At 45.4% G+C, this 26,275-nt stretch overlaps 1 pseudogene; it reads right to left on the bottom strand.

Annotated features, from left to right (window-relative positions):
• LOC148510626 (E3 ubiquitin/ISG15 ligase TRIM25-like) overlaps positions 1–26,275 on the bottom strand; it is a 50,365-nt pseudogene that overhangs the window by 14,372 nt on the left and 9,718 nt on the right.

Below are 26,275 nucleotides of genomic sequence, written 5' to 3'. Positions count from 1 at the left end.
TACTTTTCATTTCTGCCACTGCTGTGTGGCAATGTGTCATAGATGTGCTTTATATTGTGGTGTCTGTGCCGCTGCGCTGCTGCTTTGTCGCTTAGTAACCAGTCAGCTCACTGCAACCTTTGGCCAATAATGTTGAAAACAATATTATAAACTGTGAGGTGGTTTAAATTGACCATACCTCCCAACATGACCCTCTCCAAGAGGGACACAATGCTCTGGTCCTGGACTTCCCTGGTAAGAGGCGGGGCTGCAGCGCAGTTCAAAATTCAAATAGGGGAGTCACACCAACTGTCATTTCACATGCTGCCAAACATCACTGGCTGGGACTCACTGGCAGTTGGTGTGACTCCCCTATTTGAATTTTGGACTGTACTGCAGCCCCACCAATCATAAATTACCAGGGAAGTCCAGGACCAGAGCATTGTGTCCCTCCTGGAGAGAGTCATGTTGGGAGGTATGAATTGACTGTAAATGTCCTACCCTGTTGGCATAGCAGGGAATAGATGGCAAATACACAGGAAAACAGGAGCTGGTGGGTAAGAGCCCAGTAACCTTACTTGTTGCCATGTTAGCATAGATGCACCATGCAGCATGCTTCCCAGTGGCTGTTGTCTCATTCCTTACCAAGCTGTCAGGGGATAAAGATGTCACTAGGAACCTCATGGTAAGGAGAAAAACAAAGGGTTGAGGCCCCTGTGCCTGACAGGAGGCAGCCTATAACTCTCCGATTGCTAGAAGACCTAAATAGCATAACAACCGCAGAACACATTCTAGGTAAAGATATGTAGAGCAGCAGAAAAGGCTTTGGCCTAATATTTCCAAGCCTCTAATTTATGTGATTTACAGGATGAAGAGTTGTAGCTGTAGATTGAACTGGATTTGGAGAGGACTTCTGGCTACTCTATAACCTCAAATACTCCACACGTTCTCAAGTACTGCACCCTCCTGCATGCTACTACTGCACCTTCCTGTATGTTACTACTACACCCTCCTGTATTTTACTACTGCACCCTCCTGTATGTTACTACTACACTCTCCTGTATGTTACTACTGCACCCTCCTCTATGTTACTACTGCACCCTCCTCTATGTTACTACTGCACCCTCCTGTATGTTACTACTGCACCCTCCTCTATGTTACTAATGCACCCTCCTGTATGTAACTACCGCACCCTCCTGTATGTTACTACTGCACCCTCCTCTATGTTACTAATGCACCCTCCTGTATGTAACTACCGCACCCTCCTGTATGTTACTACTGCATACTCCTCTGTTACTACTGCACCCTCCTGTATGTTACTACTATACCCTCCTGTATGTAACTATTACACCCTCCTATATGTAACTACTGCACTCTCCTGCATGCTACTACTTATTCTCTCTCACCTACATTATCACTTGTCTATCATTTTAGGTTCACATACATCACCTCTTTACTTTTTGCAGAGTCATTCCTCTTTATTCAATTAAACTCTTGATCTCACTTTATGTATTTATTATATATTTTTTTTATTTTTTTTATTTGACATATTCTCTGCTATTTTTATTTATTATAATAATTTGTCCATGTATACTAAGTATAGTTATCATCATATTGTATGGGTATCCCTATGTATTTACACTGATAACACCAATTAGCTTCCATAACAAGTGGAGTAATCTTTATCATTGTATGTGATTATAAATGAGGATATGTTTAGTGAAGGAATCTACCAAAACCTCTTAATATAGGTTATATTGTACCAACATACTTACCTTGATTTGGCACTGTTCCATAGAACATGTATATGGTATCTCAATGCATTACTGAGAATGTAGAGAGATACCTTTTATTTAGGAATTTTGACTTGGTTGCTATGTAATTGATAAATGGCTCCGCTGCTATCAATAAATCTTGACTGATTTCCTTTAAATCTAATAGTTTGTTCAGTACTGCTTATTTCAGCCATATAATAATTAAATCAATTGGCAGGTGTGGGGACGGTCCGTGTCTCTATGTATTCTTTAGAGACACTAGACCCGCCCACAGATGTATTATCCACTGCGCTTTTGGAGTATTACCTTTGCAGCTAACATTGGAGGATTACTCTGTCAATCAGAGTATCCTATCCAATTATGAGATAACCGGATGTACTTATTCCCTGCCACAACAACTACACGTGAGCCCTCTTGAAAAAGTCTCTCAGGCGAAACATGCGTCGGGCCACGGGAGTCCCTGTGCGCACAGGAACTACGGATCACACAGACGGCAGTCCAGGCACATTTTCCCTCTCCCCGCTGATTGCGCTACCAGGTATCTTCTGTCCTATTCTTCTTTCACCAGACTCTCATCAGTTGCCGGCTAAGTTAATCCCACCCTGCAATACTGTGGCAACAGGGGGGTTACACTGCCCGCACTGACAGCAGAGAGAGTGCTTTCTATATTTCACTGTGCTTCTGGACAGGGACTCTCATTGCCAGTCCAATGCTGATGTAAGACTGGCAATAGCAGATCCCTATTTCCTTGTAAATGCACAGATACTTTCTTTCCAACTCAAGCAATCTATTATGGGGATGATTTTGATTAATGAGGGACGCCTCAGATTCATTTAAAATTACAGCACTGTCAGGTCCGTGTTATCACTGCATCTACTGATATAGGCAGTGATTTATGTATTAATTGTTGACATTTATGTCCACATTTATTTTTATTTTCGCCTTCCACACCTTTTTCATGTTTCATTCAATAACATATGTAGTTACATTTATATTTTATATTTCATGTAAATTATTTTTTTTTTACTTGTAGAGGGTTTTGTTTCACAATATCCTTGTGATCCATATTTGTATGCACATTGCACTTTGTATTGAATCATTAGTGGAACCAATATTGCATGGCATGACAATAGTTATTGCTAATGCATACAAAGAATATATTGATTTAATGACTGTTTGAGATTTGTATTCATATTTATATTAATTTGAATTATATTTTTTTCACTTTCAGTGCATTTGTTTCACAAATATTTGTGTGATTTATGTGGATTTGCACTTTGTACTTTACATTAACTCCAGTGGTACCATTATGTCATGGCATGACAACAGTTATCAGTCATATACATAAATGAAGATATTGATTTGATAATTGTCTGAGATTAATTTGATATCTTTTTAAGGATACTTTCAACTGCATTAACACTTTGGTATTTTTTGCTGCTAATTCAAGGATACTCTTGACTGCACAAGCACTTTGGCATTTTATGCTGCCAATTTATATGTTAATGGTATCATTCAAACATATGTAAATACACCTTCCTATATCCAAACAAGGTGTGAGTACTGGTTAGTATTCTATGTTGTTTGATCTAAATATGATGACTATACGATGTATTTTTGACTAATTTCGTCTTAATCAAAATTAAATAAAATTAAATTTTTAATATATATTTGACACAGTGTGCCTCAAATATAGGAGTTACTTTTTCCTTTTTCTCTTGCTACTACTGCACCCTCCTGTATGTTACTACTGCACCCTCCTGTATGTTACTACTGCACCCTCTTGTATGTTACTACTGCACCCTCTTGTATGTTACTACTGCACCCTCCTGCATGTTACTACTGCACCCTCCTGCATGCTACTACTGCACCCTCCTGTATGTTACTACTGTACCCTCTTGTATGTTACTACTGCACCCTCCTGCATGCTACTACTGCACCCTCCTGTATGTTACTACTGCACCCTCCTGTATGTTACTACTGCACCCTCCTGCATGCTACTACTGCACCCTCCTATATGTTACTACTGCACCCTCTTGTATGTTACTACTGCACCCTCCTGTATGTTACTACTGCACCCTCCTGCATGCTACTACTGCACCCTCCTGCATGCTACTACTGCACCCTCCTGTATGTTACTACTGCACCCTCCTGTATGTTACTACTGCACCCTCTTGTATGTTACTACTGCACCCTCCTGCATGTTATTACCGCACCCTCCTGCATGCTACTACTGCACCCTCCTGTATGTTACTACTGCACCCTCTTGTATGTTACTACTGCACCCTCTTGTATGTTACTACTGCCCTCCTGCATGTTATTACTGCACCCTCCTGCATGCTACTACCGCACCTTCCTGTATGTAACTACCGCACCCTCTTGTATGTTACTACTGCACCCTCCTGTATGTTACTACTGCACCCTCCGGCCTGCTACTACTGCACCCTCCTGTATGTTACTCCTGCATCCTGCTGCATGCTACTACTGCACCCTCCTGCATGCTACTACTGCACCCTCCTGCATGCTACTACTGCACCCTCCTCCTGCATGCTACTACTGCACCCTTCTGTATGCAACTTTTGCACCATACTGCACCCTCCTGTATGTTACTACTGCACCCTCCTGCATGTTACTACTGCACCCTCCTGCATGTTACTACTGCATTCTCCTGCATGCTACTACTGCACCCTCCTGCATGCTACTACTGCATCCTTCTGCATGCAACTTCTGCACCATGCTGCATGGTACTACTGCACCCTCCTGCATGCTACTACTGCACCCAATAGTAATGCCCCCCAGAAGTCATGCCCCCTGTGTGTGCCCAATAGTAATGCCCCCCTGTATAAATGCCCTCAGTAGTTATACCCCTGTAGTTGTACCCCCAGTAGTCATGCCCCCTGTGGTAGTGGCCCCAGTAGTAGTGCCCCCTGTAGTAGTGCCCAAGTAGTAATGCCCCGCCTTCAAGTAGTAAAGCCCCCAAGAGTAGAGCCTCCAATATTAATGCCCCTTGAGTAATGCCCCCAGAAGTGGTGCCCCAAATAGTAATGCCCCCCCGAGTAATGCCCCCAGTAGTAATGCCCCCCCCAAGTAATGCCCCCAGTAGTAATCCCCCCGTCTCTCCCATAGTGCACTGCGTGAGCCGGAGGCTTAAGCTCACGAATGAGCTCCAGTCTCCGGCTCCGGCTGACACTGCGGGGAGGGAGACGGGCACCCGCTGGTTACAACCTCAGCGGGTGTCTGGCAAATAATGCCTTCCTGCGGCGCCGGGGTTAGGTTGGCCGGAGGAGGTGGAACTGGTTCCATCTCCTCCGGTTCACATTAACCCCAATGGGTGTGGGGGCCCTTCAGGTGTGGGGGCCCAGGGATGATTGCCCCTGTGCCCCCCCCCTTAATTCAGCCCTGATCCTGCATGTTACTACTGCATCCTACTGCATGCTACTACTGCACCATCCTGCATGCTACTATTGCACCCTCCTGCATGCTACTACTGCACCCTCCTGCATGCTACTACTGCACCCTCCTGCCTGCTACTACTGCACCCTCCTGCATGCTACTACTGCACCCTCCTGCATGCTACTACTGCACCCTCCTGCATGTTACTACTGCACCATCCTACATACTACTACTGCAGCCTCTGCATGTTACTACTACACCCTCCTGCATGTTACTACTGCAACCTCTGCATGCTACTACTGCACCCTATGCATGCTACTACTGCACCCTCTGCATGTTACTACTGCACCCTCTGCATGCTACTACTGCACCCTCTACATGTTACTACTGTACCCTCTGCATGTTACATCTGCACCCTTTGCATGCTACAGAGGGACAGTAGATGACTAAATGTTACCAGTTTGCAGACCTCTTATGGTAAAGTGTCCTCACACTGGAGAGATCCATCCCCTTTAGAGGACAGAATGGTTGAGGCCCACTCACTAGGGAAGTTTGGCAGGGTGGTTGAACGGCAGACAGGGAAGGCTTAGTTAGTGAAGAGAGAGATATAGGTACCACTGACTACAATGCATAGTGAGATGCTGTAGCTCTCCTACTGATGAAGAGGAGGAGGTGAATACTTACAACTGAAAGTCCAGTTGGCTAGAAACATGCGGTACTGAGGCTTGTAAGCCCTGGGTAAGGCCCCATTATATCATAGATAGATAGGATACAAATGACCATAAGTAATCTATGCAGCTAGTTGGACCATAAAAGCTGACAGATATTTTCATCTCAGAGCCAGATGCCATATAGCAATTATAGCAATTACTGGTTTAAATGGGATACCTGGGAGGCCCAGGGCTGTGACTGTCCTGCAGCTAGTATACGGGATGCGTCATGTTATGTAGTCTCCAGATCCTGAGATGCTGCACAACACCAGCTATGCCCATACCATGACCATAACCCCAGTACTGTGCTTCTGAGGGTCTCCTATTGGCCTGGCCAACTCATCACAGAAAAAAAATGGATCTCAGACTGCACACTGTGGACATATATATATATATATATATATATAATTGGAGGTGCTACCTGTGGAGACCATTGATATATACACAAAGAAGAAATACAGGTGCACAACTCCAAATTGACTGATTATATATAAATAAATAAATACATTTTGCAGTAAATACAACAGAGGTTTTTGGCATAATCTTGGCCAAGGTTATGGGCCTGCCCACCATATCCGGGTAACCTCTTGTCGGGCAGATCCCTAACATACTAGGGCTCAAATCCAGAGCGTAGGACACCCCCAAACTAGCCCAGCTAAACCACCCCAAGACACCACTCTAATAAGAAAAGTGAAGTGTTAAGAGCAGCCATTGGCCGCATATAAAGAATAAAAATAAAAAAGTGAAATACATATATATAAAAGAAACAGACAGTGAGGTATTAAAATGTGTTAAAGGAAAATGTGTTATACTGCGGTGCCCTGAAGCAGACCAGCAAAGCAACTTAGGGGGACCCACACCCCAAAAATGAACCAAAGCTGCACTACACAGTCTAAATATTAGCAGGACTTACCTATATTGTGCCTTGACTGGTGTGCATATTACATTGCCAGACTCCATGCTCTAACCAATGTAGTAGAGGTGCTAGTCTGAGTGTTGTGCACCTGTATTTCTTCTTTGTGTACAACTCATCACAGAATCAGGACTCTGGACTTCCCCTCATATAATATTTGACATCGGTCGACCTGCGAGATTGCTCAGAAGATAAAGACTAAGGGATGTCAGGAAGGTACCAGTACAAGGACCTATTTGTGCTTTATTGTTATTTTGGTTCAATGATCCAACCTAGGATGTAACCTACCAGTGGAGACAGAATGCGTGCATGAAGGCGGACAGCCCCTCCATGACCAGTACGATGACCACTGTGAGAACGGCAAAGACAGCAAAAATGATGAACACACCAATAAGCCCTCCCCAGCCCGCAATGGCCTGGCCGATGTGCATCACCATGGTCCACAGACCTTCCGATAGCTCTGCAGGGGAGAAACACCAGGCCGGTGAGTACAGAGGAGATACAGAGTACCACTGGGGACAAGATGGAAACTGCAGAGACTCAGGCAGGAGATGGCAATTATACCAGTAAATACATTATGTGCAGGTTATATCAATTAATTTTCCCAAAGGAAAGAAGGGCCCCTATAATAGAGGAACCACGAAGTTCCAGATTTACTGATTGTTACAATGATGTCATGGGGAGTTACGTGCACGCACCATTCTCAGCACCCACAGCCACAGGTAGACGCAGTGTTGGAGTTGCAGCCCAGGCGGATTAGTACATAAACCATCGGGTTTGTGTACTAATCAGAATCAGGCCATAAATTAGTAAAACGTTATAGCATGCCATAAAGGTATATTGCAGCCTAAATATTACAGCAAAGTGACTGCTGCAGGTTGTAGTGTAACATTATACGCTCACAGCTGTGACATTATCATTTACTATACAAACAAGGGAAACCGGGAAAGGGAAAACACAATTGCACAGGAGTAATAAATACCATACAGTATCTCCAAGATAGGGATAAAGAAAATCAGTGGGTACTCCCTGGAGTATACACAATGGTATGTAGAATTGTAAAGACAAAAAGAACTCCTTGTATGAGGCACACCCCGATAATAAAAGGTAGAGAAAAATAACAAAACAAATGGATATTAATATATATAGAAAAGGAAAATATAATAAAAATTAACCTTTAATTAATTTAGTTCTAAAACCTAGCATAGACCAATAGGCAATAATCAATCTACAAACAAACAATACTGATACAGTATTAAACCTGCAGATATATCTGCACATTAAATCTATTAATACATGTACCAAAACCAGCCCATATCATAACATTCCCTGAGCCAATGTTGTAGCTACAGCGGCCGGTTAATAAGGCATGGATTGTAAGCATATACAGAATTAAATTGATAACATTCAATACTCATAGAGGTATGCATCCACTTATGACTAGGCGAAAATATAACAAAACAAATATGACACATAATTAAAAAGCTGTTCACCTAACCCAAATATCATCTAATAATTCAAGGGTATATGATAATGAGAGGCATCCCTCTATTTAGAAAGTATGGAGAATATGCCATGATATCTATATAGATGTGAAAGGTAAAGTGTGTGTTCTTATGGGTCTCTTGTTGTCTGTCTGTCTGATTGTACGGGGCAGGCGTCTATTCCAGAACGTCAGGAATAACAGGGGTAACTAGGTTAGACGGGTTTCCCAGGCAGCTCACAGTTGGTTATTTTCATACAATAGCCGTTCTAGTGGAGCCACAATTAATATTTCCGATATAGAAGCCACCAGTTCCCAGGCGGTAGCCCTTTATTGTTAGGGAACAAGGATTACAATTTTTATGGGTTTTCTGTTTTAAAAATGTTATAAAGATGTTAATAATTACACCTCTCTGCGTCATTTTTGAGGTTAAGCTGCATACCCACAGCTATGCGAGCTGCCAGGAGGCCGTTCTAAAAAAAAAAAAAGACCGGCCCTGATTCAGAGCGAGCGCTCTGTCAGAGCGTCCGGCTCTGAATCAGGGCCTCTGTTCCCAGCAATATTTTATTAATCTGGAACACTTCTGTCTTTAGGCTGGAAAGAAGGTTGTTAGATCATACATGTAATGCATCAACTAACAATTTACAAAACAACAGTGACCAATGAAATGTCTTAACTCAATTACTGACTCTGAACCCAGTCAGTGACCAAATATTACAGCATACAAATTACAGTCTTAGGCGCTCTCAGTTTCCCTTAAAGTCAGGACCATATCCCTTGCGTTGGTGCACGTTAGAGTAGTAGCTACTTTTTCTCCCTGATTCCTGAAGGTAAGTATGTAGATTACAATAGCTTCGGTGCTGTTACTGCTGTTGACGCTTGTACGTGACAAGCCTGGGCCTGTTAATTCCTTTAATTATTGTAGGTGGTTGCGGTCCCTGAGGCTGTCTGTCATTTACTATTAAGAACAGACTCCTGCAGTTGACACCAAAGGTGGCTGACTCAGCCTAGCTTTGGTGTCAAATCCTGACCTGTCTCACGGCTCTTGGCTTAGTATGTTGCAGCCTGTCTGAACCTCAATAATTTATTTGCAACTTTAAATAATTCAATCCCTTCCAATAGCTGCATGAGGTGTTTAGTCCCACTACATTGGCTGGATTTCCTCCCTGTACTGTCCTTAACTCCAAGCACTGATCATTTAATGTCTATCTTCTGCTCTCTATTATTCCTGAGGGAGAGAGAGTTTTTAGAAGAAGAGGCTGAACCCCTGACTAGTGCTGACAGGTGGAATGCATTAAGCAGCCTCAGAGTCTCTGTAATGGGATACGTTTAAGAAGCTGGCTGCCGCAATCCTGACCGTCAGCTTCCCGAATCCTCTATCCCGCCTAGGGTTAAATGACAGGCATCTAAAATCTAGACGCCTGTAATTTTCCCAATGCAGGGAGAGAGGCGCCCAGCATCCTGATCGAAGGGATGCTGGGCGCCGCGAGCGGACAGCTGCGGGGGGTGTGTGGAAACTTAGGGTTAGGCACCCTCCCAGGGGACTAGGTTTAGGCAGCGGGGAAGGGGGGGTTAGGATTAGGCACTTGGGGGGAGGTTAGGGTTAGGCACCCCTAAGGAGGGTTAGGGTTAGGGGAACTGGTTAGGTTAGTTTATACTTACCTTAGGGACGATCGCGATTTCCAGCGCTGTCGGTCTTCCACTGCAGGGTTCTGCTCTTTTGTCGGGCTGCCACAGCCGGGAATTGAACTGCCGGGATCCCATACCGAATGCCTCTGTAACTATCCCAGCCTAGTCAATTATTCTTCCTACTGCAAAGACTAGCTTTGGCTGGAATAATGGCTCTACAATATATCAGGTCTGTTTAAATTAGCAAGTGTGGTGCCGAGGTGTAATTTAGGTACATCTAAACAGACCTGCTCCCCGATCTCCTCCTCCGTCTCAGCACCAGGGAAAGCTCTCTCTCTCCTGCAGGCTCGTCCCAGCTGTCAGTCACTAGGCAGGGGGAGGAATCTGGGCGGTCCCGCTGTGATGCTGCTTCCTCTCAGCAGAGGCCCCTGCAGTCTCCTCACGTCTTCGGCTCCCGGTTGTCAGTCACCAGCCCTGGGGGAGGATCCTGGGCGGTGCTGCTGATGACAACGCTTCCTTCAGTGTTGCGGACGTCCTCCCAGCAACCTGGTTACCGCAATCACCTCCTGGCTATGGCTTTTCCTCACCCTGCCCTCCGATAAGCGCAGGATTGTCCCCACTGCTTGCTCACCTCAGGTCCTCCTCACCACTCCTGGCGGCCCCTGTGGGTGCTCTTCTTATAACCAGCGGTCGCGTGCTGGCTCCTTCCCACTCACCGCATGCGCCGCTTTAGCCCACTAACATACTGGGCTTGTTCAATGGGGAAAATTTTTCCCTATCCAGCGTCTGCAGTACAAACGTCCCTGCCGTGTGCCCCTCTTTCCTCACAGTCCAGAGAGGCAGGCTGCACCATGTTCCCCTGTGTGAGGGGGTTAAAATATATATATATATATATATTATATATATATATATATATATATTATATATATATATATATTGGCAGTTTTACTGCCCTACAATACATGAATAAACAGTGATTATATATAACTTATATATCTACATATTTTAGAAGTGGGACAATAAACTATTCAGGGGTATCACATATATATACGTTTAAATGGGATTATTAGTGTAATTTCCCTGCATTGGGTATAAGGCACAATGATCCCTATGGCTACATGTATTTTCTGATAAGTATCAGTGTGTTTTCATCAACAAGTAGATCTTACTAACTGCTTTGGGGCTCGTTTACATGTGGATGTAAGTCAGTTTATGACACACACCTCTGATGTGGCAGTACACGCCCCTCAGATGTCTGACACGCCTCTCACATGTATGACACGCCTCTCAGATGTAGCAGTACACGCCCACTTTACCGCCGTGCTCATAGATGCTGCTTTTCACCATCTCCCTGAAAAGCTTTTTCAAATGTAGGCAAGTGTGGTACTTCTGTGGTCTAGTCACCATGTTAGATCGGCAGTCAAAAATAATTTTGTGGAAGTTACAGAAACAATCACCTATTGTCCTATACCCACAGCCAATCTGTAATCAGCATACAACACATTTCAGCCCCGATCTATCCTGATCTTTATGGAAGTCCCAACATTTGCTTAGAATATCCTAAATGCTCTCTCACTGTCTCTGTGTCACCCCTGTTTGCTCCTCTCCTCTAGATTGTAAGCTCCCATGAGCAGTGCCCTCTCAGCTCATGTGCTTTTCTCTCCCTTAAGCCGGTTGCACATTATAAGATATATCACAAAATATATAATTCTGGCGGTGATTAGAATGATATATTGTGCGGATCGTATAGTCAGCCTTATTCAGCAGTGCGCGTAGATTCACGATGGTCGGTAATCTGCGCAGACGCCTGAACCGTACTGCGCATATGCAGTACGGTTCCTGCTTGAACACATGCTGAGCGGCAGTAGATTGTCAGTGATTGACAGTCTGCTGCAATGTGGGGAAGGGGGTGGCGACGGCCTCCATTTCCAGAAAAGGAGGCATGTCGCCAACGTTGGGGGGGACAGGACAGGATATCCATCCGCTGACGGAAATTTCCTGGCCTCTCTGCTGTAAATGCAGTGGCTGGATTGTGGGACCCCATGGACCACTTAGCCAGCCGATATTCCCGCAGATTATCCGATGCTGCATTGGACAATGCAGCTCGGGTACGTAATGCTGCAGGAGGAGTGATGCCTACTGCTACATTACCATAATAGCAAGGCCAAAATTGCAAAGTTGCTTGCATATGGGGGTGTGGTCTAATTACCATAGGCCACTCCCCAAAGTGATATTATTTGGGGGCTTGCTCGCATGGCACGCCTGCCGTGTAACGTCAGGCTGGGGGCGAGCCCAGCACTATGTCACTAGCTGGGCTTCCACCAGCCCTCTCCCGGCACTGAATGGATGCTATGCGCATGCTCACAGCATCCATTCAGCTACTTCGGGGTCGGGCACCACCGCACAGCTGTGGCGGTGGGGGTGCCCAACATGTTGACCACCCGCGAGACACCGGCCCACAGATGGAACAGCGGGACAGTGCCCAAAAAGTGGGACTGTCCCACTGATTCATGATGTTGGGAGGGGTGCACCAAATATGGGGTGGCGCCCCTGTTCGACCGCACTGGTCGAACATGCCTCGAGCTGGCCCTGGCAGCTTTTGTACAGGAGTCGGTGACTAATACCATTTGTGTCAGTGAGAAGGTGGAGTCACTGGGAAGCAGAGTCAGCACTGATATTGCTGGTTATGATCATATGCTTTTAATCCTGGCCGCCATGAGCACGAGGCCTAGAAGTGGCAAATAGGAAGGTTCAACTGTTCAAGTATATAATTCTTAGCTGGAAATATAGGGTGAATGCAGTGAGGACAGGGACAGAATAACAATGGGGTAGATGGATCTACAGCTCCAAGCCCCCACATAAAAATAGGCCCATCATCATGGCAGCAAGAGAAACAGCTGCCTAGCTGGCCACACAGCTGGCCATATATCATCATAAGTATTACATTTTATTTCTAGTTTTCTCACAAAATGCTGCAATTTTTAAATGTTCATGTACTTAGAAAGACATTGGGGCATACTTGCCGACTATCTGGCTGCTCCTTCCGGGAGGGAGCAGCCAGATTGGCAGGGTAGGGGGTGTGGCCGACAAAAGGGGGCATGGTTGGGCAGGCAGGTGTCCTTTGCGGGGCCAATCGTGTCATTTTGGCCCTGCCCCCGCTACACAATGCCAATAAAATAGGCATTGTGAAGCAGGGGGCGGGGCCAAAATTATGCGATTCAGCATGAATCACTTCACCACCCCCGCTGTGGGGGTTTAACAGGTTTTGCAGGGGGGGCCAGCGGCAGTCGGGAGGCTTGCCTGCCTTTCCAGGGGGCCGGGAGCTGCACCCGTTTATCGGGAGGTTCCCGGCCGAATCGGGAGGGTAGGCAACCCTGCATTGGGGTTGATACTGTGTAGGTGGTGTATGTGCCCATGTGACTCAAACCACACCTCCTCCACTTATCAGTATAGGCCCTTGAACATTATCAGTTCCAGGCCCCAGACCCATGTGGATGTTAATAGGCAATGAGTGAAGAGGGACTGAGCTGTAACCTGGTCCAGCACACTATGGGGTAAATTAACTAAAGTGAGTTTTTAGAAGTGGAGATGTTGCCCATAGCAACCAATCAGATTCTACTTAATATTTACCTAGCACCTTCTAGAAGATAATATTGAATCTGATTGGTTGCTATGGGAAATCTTCACTTCTAAAAACTTTCACTGTAGTAAATTTATCCCTATAAATCTATATCACACCTGCTGGGAAGGTATGCAGCTCTTAATTAAAACCACTGAATTGCTGCTATAGGGAGGGCTGAGGGCAGTGGCGTAACAATAGCCCCCACCAACCCTGAGGTGGCATGTGAGCGCATGTCTGCGGCCAGTTTTTATGCAGATTTCATGCGGTCTAGCCGTACGCATAGAATCTGCTGAAAATTTCCCTCCAAAAATGGCCACCGACTGAGAGGAGACAGATGCTAGAGGTCCTGCTGAACCTCTAGCATCTGTGAGGGAAACACAGCGCATATACCATACCCAGAAGTAGGAGACGATACAGAAAGTTGCATCTTCTGCCATGAAACCCCTGACAATGAGCATGAAACACCAGGCAACAAGCATGGAACCCAGAGCATGAAACACCTAACATCGAGCATAAGATCCCTGACAATGAGCATGGAACACAGGGCATCAAACCCCTGGAAACAAGCATGAAACCCAGAGAATGAAACCCCTGGCAACAACCATGGAACCAATAGCATGAAACCCCTGGCAACAAGCATGGAACCCAGAGCATGAAACCCATGACAACAAGAATGAGACCCCTGGCAATGAGCAGGTAATTTAAAAGTAATTAGAAGGCTTAATGTGGGGCATAAAATGGTGTCAGGGAATAACTGTGTGAGGCATAATGTATAATGGGCATTACAGTGTGTAGCATAATGTGTAATGGGCATTATGGTGTGTGGCATATTATGTAATGGGCATTACGGTGTGTGGCATAATGTGTAATGGGCATTATGATGTGTGGCATAATGTGTAATGGGCAATATGGTGTGTGGCATAATGTGTAATGGGCATTATGGTATGCAGCATAATGTGTAATGGGCATAACTGTGTGTGGCATAATGTATAATGGGCATTACAGTGTGTAGCATAATGTGTAATGGGCATTATGGTGTGTGGCATATTATGTAATGGGCATTACGGTGTGTGGCATAATGTGTAATGGGCATTATGATGTGTGGCATAATGTGTAATGGGCAATATGGTGTGTGGCATAATGTGTAATGGGCATTATGGTATGCAGCATAATGTGTATTGGGCATTACGGTGTGTATAATAATGTGTAATGGGCATTACAGTCTGTGGCATAATGTGTAATGGGTATTATGATGTGTGGTATAATGTGTAAGTGGAATTACGGTGTGTGGCATATTGTGTAAGGGGCATTACTATAAGGAGTAAAATGACAAATAATGTAAGGGGCATGAAGCAGGATTTTTTTTTCCTGTGGTGGCCAATGCCTGGGCGTGCCTGTTGAAAATTTGGGGTATAAGCTGTTTTCCTGCAAGGCCACGCCCTTGCAGTGAGGCCACACCCTTTTTGGAGTGCGAGCCTATGGCAAATTATTTATGTTTTAAAATGTCTATGGGTGGTGGGGGTGCATTTTTAACTGTTCGCATTGGGAGCCAAATTGCCCTGTTTGTTTTACTAAAATGCCATGGGGGGAGGCACCAGAAACTTTTTTGGCACTGGCTGAGGGTTACTTTAGGCTCTTTGTTTTTGCAGATGTTATATACAGGCGTCTGCAGTGTATAATCTGGAGGTGGGGCAGCACAGGAAGGGTTACTGCAGAGATGACAGTCCTGACCTCAGGTGATCAGTCAGCACTGTCTTTCTGTGCTTTGAAAATACTGATTGCAGTCACAGGAAGAGCAAAGTTCTGTGTTTGACCACTATGTAAGTTCAATTTGTGTTACAGGAGCTCCAGTCGTACTCCTTCACTGTCACACTGCTCACACAGCTCCATTACCTCAAACAGACCTCTGAACCCCTCACTGAGGTGCAGGCTACTGAACTCCCCTCACTGAGGTGCGGGCTCCTGCACTCCCTTCACTGAGGTGCTGGCTCCTTCACTCCCCTCACTGAGGTGCTGGCTCCTGCACTCCTCTCACTGAGGTGCTGGCTCCTGAACTCCCCTCACTGAGGTGCTGCTCCTGCACTCCTCTCACTGAGGTGCTGGCTCCTGCACTCCCCTCACTGATGTGCACACCTCACAGCTCCTGCACTCCCCTCACTAATGTGCCGGCTCCTGCACTCCCCTCACTTATGTGCTGGCTCCTGCACTCCCCTCACTGGGGTGCCGGCTACTGCACTCCCCTCACTCAGTGGTGTCACAAGGGGGATGCGGTGGGTGCGGGCTGCACCTGGTGTCACCCTCCAAGGGGGTGACACCAAAATAAAACTCATCCCCGGGCCCCACCCGCCGCCACTCACACTACTCCCCCCCTCCCTCCATTTGCCGGGCACCCACTGAGATTGTGTTACCAGCGGGTGCCCGGCTCCTTCACCGCAGCCGGATCCTGGAGGCTGGAGCTCACTCCTGAGCTTCGACCTCCGGTTACCACAGTGGCACAATGGGAGAGACATCATGATGTCTCTCCCATAGTTCCAAGGAGCGGGCATCCAGTTGGACGGCAGCTGTCGGATGCAGGAGCAAGGCTTAAGGTAAGTATGCTTTTTTTTTTGCACTGGGTGCATTACTGTTGGGGGCACTACACTGGGGGTAATACTGTGGGGGGCATTCCTACTATAGAAGGCATTACCACAGGTGGACTACTACTGGGGGCAATACTATAGGGGGCATTACTTCTGGAGGCAATACTATAGGGGGCATTACCACTACCACTGGGGGCAATAATATAGGGGGCATTACTAAAGGGGACACTACTACAGGGAGCATTACTTTTGATGGCACTACTACAGGGGGCATTATTACTAGGGGCACTACTAATGAGGGCATTACCACTGGGGGCACTACTAATTGGGGCATTTCTACTGAGCGCATTACTACTGGGGTCACTACTATAGGGGGCACTACTACTATAGGGGGCAATACTATAAGGGGCATTACTTCTGGGGGCAATACTATAAGGGGCATTACCACTACCACTGGGGGCATTACCACTGGGGACATTGCATAGGGGGCACCACTACTGTGGGCACTACATATGGGGCACCACCACTGGTGGCATTGTTTAAATGTGTCTCCTGGACTGGTATTGTGGGAGAGTTCATGGAGCTGCACATCAATTTTATTTATTTTTTGTGGAGGGGGGGTGTCACCATGAGTTACAGCACCGTGACACCAAACCTAGTGACACCTCTGCGCTCACTGAGGTGCCTGTTCCTGCACTCCCCTCACTGAGGCGCTGGCTCCTGCACTCCCCTCAATGATGTGCCGGCACCAGTACACAGATGTGGCTCCACACTTGCAGCCTCTGCAGTCAGCTATATGTCTGCAGCCTGAACCGTCTCTTCAGCGGTCACCTCAGGATGCAGGTACCGTGCTGCAGTGCAGCTCTGCTTCCTCAGCCACTGAACGCTCAGCCAATGCTTTCCAAGTGAAATGCTATTATTTTCTTGATTTATGAACCTTTTCCTTAGTTATAAGTAGAGATGTGCGCCGACCCCCATGTTTTGGTTTTGGATCTGGATCTCCCCTGTTTTTGGATCTGGACCTGGTTTTGGATCTTTTTCCTTGGTGTTTTGGTTTTGACTTTGGATCTGTATTTTTTCCCAAAAAATTATATAAACAGCTAAAACCACATAATTTGGGCCTGTTTTTGTTCCTACAGTATTATTAACCTTAATAACAATGATTTTCAGACATTTCCAGGCATTATTAACCACCTCACAGCTCACAATATTGTTTTCACTATTTTTCACCAATATAGGCCAAAGGCTGCAGCGAGCTGGCTGGCTAAAGTAAGTAACAGAGCAGCAGCACAAACGCATGGCAGTTTAAAGAAATATAGGACATCTATGAAACATTACCACACAGTAGTTACAGACAGGATGGCAGTTTAATAAACTATAACAATATCGGTCGGCAATGCCCCAAATTGTGCAAAATGTAAAGAAAAGAGGTGCATAATGGAATTGTCCCTCCCACCCACTCTTATGTGGGATATTAAAAAGGACATGCACAGTTTAACAAACCAAGCACTTTAGCGACTAGGACTGACACTTCCGTGGCTGAACTCCTTGGTTTGTTTGGGCACCCACAAAACATTTTTTGGAAGGACTACCTTCAATTATTAAGGAGGAGGTTGATGATGAGGGTGTTGGTGGTGGAGATTGCAGGTGCTGGTCCAAACTGCTGGTAGCTGATACTGGACTGCTTGTTACTAATTTACAAATTATTATAATTTTGTTAAACAAATTGCATGAACTCACTGCAAATGACGTAACAGGGAGGAGGTGCCTAGATGGCTAACGTCCCTTCCTCTGCTAACTTTGGCTTTACAAATGGTACAGATGCCTTCACAACTGTTGTCAGAATTTAGATTCAAATAATTCCACACCCAAGATGTGGCTTTTCTGGCTTTCTTTTTATCATGAGCAAGAACTGCTACCACTGCTGGCTGATTTATGCAAACAGCATCCTGATCATCAACATCCTCATTAGCGTCAGATAGGACACAAATTTCCCCCTCATCCTCCTTTTGAACTTCCTCCACACTGTCATCCTCATTTTCTATTATTTCACCATCTAATACTAGCACAGCCGTCATGGAGTCAGTGATCCGCTGTGAAACTGGGTGACAGCTGTTATACTTACTTCCTCTATAAAAGGATTGTTTTGTAGTCAATTGTTTTTTTTAAATTACTACTAGTAGTAGTTTTCTTGGTCCCTTTTTGGGATGAAGATCCACCCCCAGCTGCAGCAACAGGTGTAGCACTCAAGGATCCTTCTGAGTAATCACGGATAGGAGGGGAATCAGTTATGCCTATGAAGTTGGATGCAGGACTACTTCCGATCACAAATGAGGATGTTGATGATGATGCAGGTGTTGGCGGTGGAGATTGCAGGTGCTTGGATCTAGATAGAAGGGTGCAGCTAGGTGACACTGGACTGATTGTTGTTCGTTTTTTTTGTACCCAAAGTTTCAGAATTTAAAATTCTCTTTCCAATTTGATGAATGCGCTGTAAGTGACGTAACAGGGAGGAGGTTCCAAGATGGTTAAGGTCCTTACCTTTACTCACTGTTACTTGGCAATGGTTACAAATGGCTTGGCAAAGATTGTCCGGATTTGGGTGGAAATAATTCCACAAATGAGAATTGGATTTTTTGGTCCTTTGCCCAGGCATGGAAACAATGGGATTTTTCCACCAGGGGCAACAACTCTTGCCTGATTTACAGTTTTTTCACAAACATTCTTGGCATCAACATCCTCATCATCATCAACATCCTCATCATCCTTGTTATCGCCAACTACATAAATATCCTCCTCCTCCTCGTGCAATCCCACAGAAGCATCCTCTATTTCTACGTCAGCATGTTGACTTGTGCTGCTCATCCCCAAAGAGGGCACACAAATGGTGGAAGTAGGATCCTCTTCAAGTACAGTATTAGAAAGGTCAGGCTCACACATGGCAACCGCAGATACAGTTGGACTCTCCTCGGGAATCTGGGACTTTTTGGAGACAATTTAAATTTTTTTTGTACCTCTTCTACAAGCAGAAGGGCTTAAATCATCACATCTAGAACCACCAGTCATAAATAAAGGCCAAGGCCTTATCTTTCTCTTGCCACTTCGTGTAGTGAATGTCATATTGCCAATATTTTGTGTCTAAAGCTGACTTAGCTTTAGATTTTTTTTCATTAACAGGTTAAAAGTTGATTTTCTTTTAGCCAGACTTTTTGGCCTGACTTAAGCCCTGGTACATCGGCCTTCATACAGTAGATGACGTTGATGGCCTTGCATCGTCTTCATGACTGCTGCCAGCAGCTACAAGACTGGTATGTGGATCGTGCTCTCCAGTCATGTGACTGTCCTCCATACTCACTGCGGTATTACAGCAGTGTCACCAAACAATTATAGTGCATCTAAGTTGGGGCTAATGCACACAACCACACACAGAAAAAATGTTTTTTTGTTTTTTTTCACACTGGGGGTGAAGAGCACCCCTAAAAGAGGCAGCAGCCCCTTGACAGACAGCAGCACAGCACACCTGCAAACCTACGTTGCTGACAAGTGTGGCTAACACGCACATACAAAAAAAAAAAATATATTTTTCACACTGGGGGTGAAGAGCACCCCGGAAAGAGGCAGCAGCCCCTTGACAGACAACAGTTCAGCACCCCTTCGCACCTACGCTGATGACAGGTGTGGCTAACATGCACACAGAAAAAAATGTTTGTTTTTTCACACTGGGGGAGAAGAGCACCCCTTATGGACAGAGCACTCCCTTGACAACACAGCAGAACAGCCAGCCCATATGGAGTTGACAACAGACAGCCAGCCCCTATGGACAGGACAACCTTAGTGACTAAGTCACAACAGCCAGCTAGAACCTATATGGACAATAGCCAGCTCCTATATTGACAACAGACAGCCCCTATGGACATTAAAAGCAACAACTATAGCATGCACCGCAGCACAGCACAGCTCCCAGCTCCCCCCTTCTTTACTCTCCACAGTCGGAATGAAAAATGGCGGCGATCACGGGACCTTTATAGAATCCAAAACTCATGAGAATCCGACAGCGGGATGATGACGTTTTGCCTCGTTTTCAGATCCGAGTCAGGCGGGAAAACACGAGCTGACTCGGATCCCCTTAGTTCGGGTGGGTTCGGATCTCTGAGATCCAAACCCGCTCATCTCTAGTTATAAGTTGAGTTAGGTCATGGCCTAATCTTGGGTACCTCCCCATGTATTTTCCCATGACATCTTTATCAGCCCCACCTCCAGGACGTTCCACTTTGGTGTCAGATCAAAAATGGTTCCAGCTAAAAAGAACAAAAATAAAACAAAATAAAGTACACAGAAGAGACAGGAAACTTCCATGCTATAATGGTTATTCTTCATCTTTGGTTCAGTTGCTTTGCCCTCATGCAAGTTTAAGTTGCCGGAAAAAGAAACTCAAATTGTGAAAGCACTTCTGCCCCTTTCTTGTTCTTGATTTTCCTTTTGTACAGATACACTCTTGCAATGAGTGGAATGGATCCAGGTGTCTTTTTCAGCAACTATCAATGCGGTAATAGTGGTCGTCAACACCTGTTACAGTCCTTCTCAATGATCTATTAAGCAACCGGAACCTAAGAAATTTCTAAACCGTTACATTCTTTTCCAGGAACATTGACATGACATTTAATACCCAACATGCAGGCCCGCCAAGAGCCGCGCCGGGCCCCAGAAAAAGGAGGCGTGTCCACGCCCCCTTAGGTAAAAAAAAAGTTTGCAGCGGCACGCAGTGAGCACCCTCAGCCCGGCGCATAACCAGTGGGGGGCTCGCTCAGCTTGGTCGCTCCCCCCACAGGCATAGGAGACTGCTGTGGCTGCTTCTTAGCAGCCACGAGCAGTCTCCCAGTGCAGCCCAGCACACAGTAGCGTGTGCTGGGCTGCTGTGATGTAAGAGGGGGGTCCCGGGTAATTAGTACCTGCTCCCCCCCCTCTCAGCGCCCCTGCCAACATGATCAAAGCTAAAAGCTTTAGACTCATCTGTTATCATCTTCTTTGCTTTCTCACACCCATGATGTACCTGACAGTCATTTCATTATCACAGTTCAAGGTTATCTGTCCAACAAAAATACAATATATCCAATGGTGACAGGTTAGTTGGTGGACAAGGGGTGGTTATGATACTTTTGTAATACTAGTGGTAATGCTTCTTGCCATACTTACCCTGTCTCAGTCATCACCTCACTCATATTATATTTTTATGACCCTATTTAAAAACAAATTTACCCAAACAAACACACATTTCAAATGTACACATTATACTACTTGAATGAAGTTGATTTGTATTACTTGGGCTGGAATGACTCCCTTGTGGTAACACAAATCTTGCATATTTATCAGTTTCTGTACGCTGAGAGTCTAAAAAAACCCCCATTAAATTAGTTGCCTAGATTCTTGGCAACTGAGCTATAGGTGAGGCTGCCGCTCTCTTTGCAAACTCATCAGCTCTCCTTGTCTTAATAAATGTAACCCCTGTATATGCAAGTGCTTAGACATTTTATATCTGTCAATGCCAGTGGTAGTTGTATGGTTGTCAGTAGTCCTTTGTGTGGTGTTCTAGTTGTTTGTCATTGGATCCCAACTTCATATATATCCTCAAAGTTTATCTTTTAGTTGGAATTAGAATTGTCTTCTGCCAACCCTCATTATCTGTAATAGTGTTATCAGTTCATACTTTCATAGTCCGTAATAGCAGCTCCCATCTTTAAAAGGGGATGTAGTCTGGAACACGACGGTATAAATGCCGACCACCAGCTTTCAGACTGCTTTATCCCGACTAGGGACAAATAACAGGCGTCTAAATGTAGACGCCTGTAATTTGCAAGACGTCGGGAGACCGGCGCCCGGCATCCCGATTAGGCGGATGCCGGGCGCCGCAGAGGACAGCCGCGGGGGGGGGAGGGTTAGGTTTAGGGCTCCCGGGGGGGACTTAGGGTTAGGCACCCCCCAGGAGGTTAGGGTTAGGCTAGGGGGAGGGAGGGTTATGGTTAGGCACCCCCGGGGGGAGGTTAGGTACCCTCCCAGGGGACTCAGGTTTAGGCAGCAGGGAAGGGGGGGTTAGGTTTAGGCACTTAGAGGGGGGGTTAGGGTTAGGCACAGGGGGGGAGGTTAGGGTTAGGCACCCCTAAGGAGATTTAGGGTTAGGGGGGTTAGGTTAGGGAACACTTACCTTTAGGACGATCGGGATTTCCTCCGTTGTCGGGCAGCCGCTGTCGGGAATTGAACCGCCGGCCATGCACCCGGCGGTAATACATATCACACCCCTTTAAAAGTGGAAACAAACATAATATTAAAGTTTATACTTTCTATAGGGTTGTCACATGTAAAGTCAATCTGATATACATGTTCCATGCAATCATGCGTATCTGTGTAACTGCTAAATCCTCGTCACTCTCCACTCTTTGTATCTTATGAGATACATATGGTAAATAAATGACAGGATTTAGCATATTACATATTTTGATGGTTATTATTTGATGGTGTCATAGGGACAATTACCATCTTGTGCTCATTTGTGTCAAATTTTAGTGTTCACTATAGGTCCGGCGGCAGGCAGGGTGTTGGACCTAGATTAAGGGCACCTCTGCGTGCGCCCGAAAAGGTGACCAATGAAAAGGGGGCATGTCTTTACGATGCGTCCCCTTTTCGTCACTCTTGGGTGCATGCCCACCACTTACGGAATGCCGGGCAGCCCCCAAGCATTGCAGTCACTGTGAATGGATGCCGGGCGCATGTGGACGGCATCCATTCACCGGCAGTGACCGTTGCTATGCCGTTTTAACCACCCGCGGGACACTGCAGCCCGCCGGTGGAGGACAGAACCCACAAGCTAAAACAGCTTAGGGGGAACACTAAATTTAGAATGAGCAAATACTGCATAGTGTGCATATAACATTAGATCATGCCCTTATACTGTGTCTTCCCTATATCCTGTTCAGTGTCAAGTGTTTTGTCCCCTAGGTCAGACATGTCCCAAATATTTCTCCTTTGACCGACATGGCTGCAGCTTGTGCTTATACAGGTTGAGTCTCCCATATCCAAATATTCCGAAATACGGAATATTCCGAAATACAGAATATTTTTGGCGTGACTGAGATATTGAAACCTTTGATTTTTGATGGTCCAGTTTACACAATTCTTGTCTAAGGCAAAAATTATTATAAAGATTATATAAAATTACCTTCAGGCTGTGTGTATAAGGTGTATATGAAACATAACTGAATTTTATGTATGTACACAAACTTTGTTTGAGTCACAAAATTATTGAAAATATTGTATAAAATTACCTGCAGGCTGTGTGTATAAGGTGTATTTAACACATAAATGCATTCTGTGTGTATATTAGGGTCCCATTCCCAAGATATTTCATTATGATATGCAAATATTCCAAAATACGGAATATTCCGTTATCTAAAATACCCCTAGTCCCAAGCATTTTGGATATCGGAGACTCAACCTGTAATACTTTGTGTCCTTGCAAGAGATGAAACAACAATTGTTTTAATGTTAGGCAAAGAAGACAATAATGAACATAATAACTCATCCATATGACTAAGGATGGATACATAACTTGATTAAAATAATTAAAACAGTCACTTCAGACTTGTGGAAAGATACTTTTGCTGTCATTGATTAGGACACTAGCACTAACAGTCAGGATTAAGAGGTAAAGAGAAAAAAGCAGAGTAGAGATCAGTGATATCAAGAAAAGAAATATGAGAATGAAAAAAAAATTTGTAAATGACCACTGGATTGTGCACTATGGGGAATTGACTCATTCATTTATTCTCTTTTGATCCCATATCCAAATGTATAATTAATTATGGGTGCTACAGTACCTTTTGCCCTCAATCTAGAGTCCTGTCCATCTTTTAGTTCATAGGGAACCAGGTATTGGCAAATATATTATATACATATATATGTATATATAAATATAAATATATATATATATAATTATTATCATTTATTTATATTGCGCAACAAGTATTCCGCAGCGCCTTACAAAATGCATGAACAAATAAGTAACCAGTGACTTACAATACAATACAAATCTGGACATGTATAATAAACATTACTATATTAGCGACCTTTACGCCCACATAAGCAGCCGAGTGTTGGTTGCCCTAGTGGGGAGTAAGAGATAAATTAAATTACAGTAAGGTGAAACACAAGAGGGTAGAGGGCCGTGCTTGTAAGAGCTTACATTCTTTAAGGGAGGGGCAGATGAACAGGATTGACACAGATGTGGTAGGCGGGGAGGAAGGAAGATGTAGCAGTGAGTTAGGATGAGAACTGGAAAGCTTTAATGAAATAGTGGGTCTTAAGAGCTTGTTTGAAAGATTGTAGAGAGGTGCAGAGTCTGATGGGGAGAGGGAGGGAGTTCCAAAGGTGGGGAGCAGCGCAGGCAAAATCTTGGAGGCGGTAGTGGGAGGAAGTAATTAATTGGCATGAAAGGCGGCGTGTATTAAGTGAACGAAGAGGGCGGACAGAAGAGTGAAGGGAGAGGAGATCAGAGATGTAAATGGGAGAGGATTGGGTAAGGGCTTTGTAAGTGAGTGTAAGAACCTTGAATTGGGTTCTGAAAGGGAAGGGGAGCCAGTGGAGGGCTTGTAAGAGAGGGGAGGCAGATGTAGAGCATTTGGAGAGGAAGATGAACCAAGAAGCAGCATTGAGCACAGACTGGAGAGGAGAGAGAAGGGATTTGGGGAGGCCAGATAGGAGGAGGTTACAGTAGTCCAATCTGGAGATGACCAGTGAATGTATGAGGGTTTTGGTGGCATCCTGGGTGAGAAAGGGTCTGATCTTGGAAATATTCTTGAGATGGAAACGACAGGACTGCGAGAGATTCTGAATATGTGGTTTGAAGGAGAGGGAAGAGTCCAGGATGACTCCAAGACAATGCACTTTGGGACTAGATGAGATAGTTATGCCATCTATTGATAAAGAAATAGTGGGACATGATGTTATGTGGGAGGGTGGGAAGACGATCAGCTCAGTCTTAGAAATATTAAGTTTGAGAAATCGCTGGGACATCCAGGAAGAGATAGCAGAGAGACAGTTAGAGATATGAGTCAGTAGAGAGGGGGAAAGATCAGGTGAGGAAAGGTAGATCTGAGTATCATCAGCATAGAGATGATAATGGAGGTCAAAATAGCGGATGAGTTTACCTAGAGAGGACGTATAGAGAGAGAATAGGAGAGGTCCAAGAACAGAACCTTGGGGAACACCTACTGCAAGAGGCTGTGGTGGGGAGGAGTTGTCGTGAGAGGAAACAGAGAAGGAGCAGTCAGAGAGGTAAGAGGACAGCCAGGAGAGAGCAGTGTCACGTAGACCAAGGGAGTGAAGGATATGCAGCAGTAGAGGTTGTTCCATAGTGTCAAAAGCAGCAGAGAGGTCAAGGAGAATGAGAAGGAGTAGTTGCCCTTGGATTTGGCAGCAAGAAGGTCATTGCTGACTTTTGTGAGGGCAGTTTCAGTGGAGTGGAGAGAATGGAAGCCAGACTGATAGGTCGGTAGTTAGAGAGAATGTTAGGATCAAGGTTAGGTTTTATAAGAATGGGGGAGACAAGGGCATGCTTGAATACAGAAGGAACAGTGCCAGAAGAGAGGGAGAGATTAAGGAGGTGGGCAAGATGGGAGCAAGCAGAAGAAGAGAGGTAGCAGAGGAGGTGGGAGGGGATAGGGTCGAGGGGAGAGGTGGAAGGGGGGACTGGATAAGGACCTTAGTTTCCTCTCCAGTCACAGGGGAGAAGGATGTCAGAGTCAGTAAAATGGATGTGGAGGGGAGATCCAGGAAAGGAGGAGGTGGAGAGCTGTGGGACTGGTTGGATATGATGTCCTGATGTATGGAATCAATTTTAGATGTAAAATAGGCAGCAAAGTCAGTGGCAGAGAGCAAGGAGGGGAGACGAGGAGGGGGTGGGCAGAGGAGAGAGTTGAAGGTGGAAAAGAGATGCTGGGGATTTGAGGACTGGGAGGAGATGAGATTCTTGAAATATGACTGTTTAGAGAGGGAAAGGGCAGCACTGTAGGATGACAGCATGAATTTGAAATGGAGGAAATCTGCCTGAGAGCATGATCACTGTCGCTCGGCAGTTCGTGAATATTTTTGCAGGTATCTGGTGCATTTGAAATGCCAGGGTTGAGGTATGGATTTGCGAGGG

Source organism: Taudactylus pleione, unplaced genomic scaffold, assembly GCF_031769625.1.
Source record: "Taudactylus pleione unplaced genomic scaffold, aTauple2 ptg000314l, whole genome shotgun sequence".
Classification (NCBI taxonomy): Eukaryota; Metazoa; Chordata; class Amphibia; order Anura; family Myobatrachidae; genus Taudactylus; species Taudactylus pleione.
Note: the sequence above shows the minus strand (reverse complement) of the source record. Positions and strands in the feature narration are given on the sequence as shown.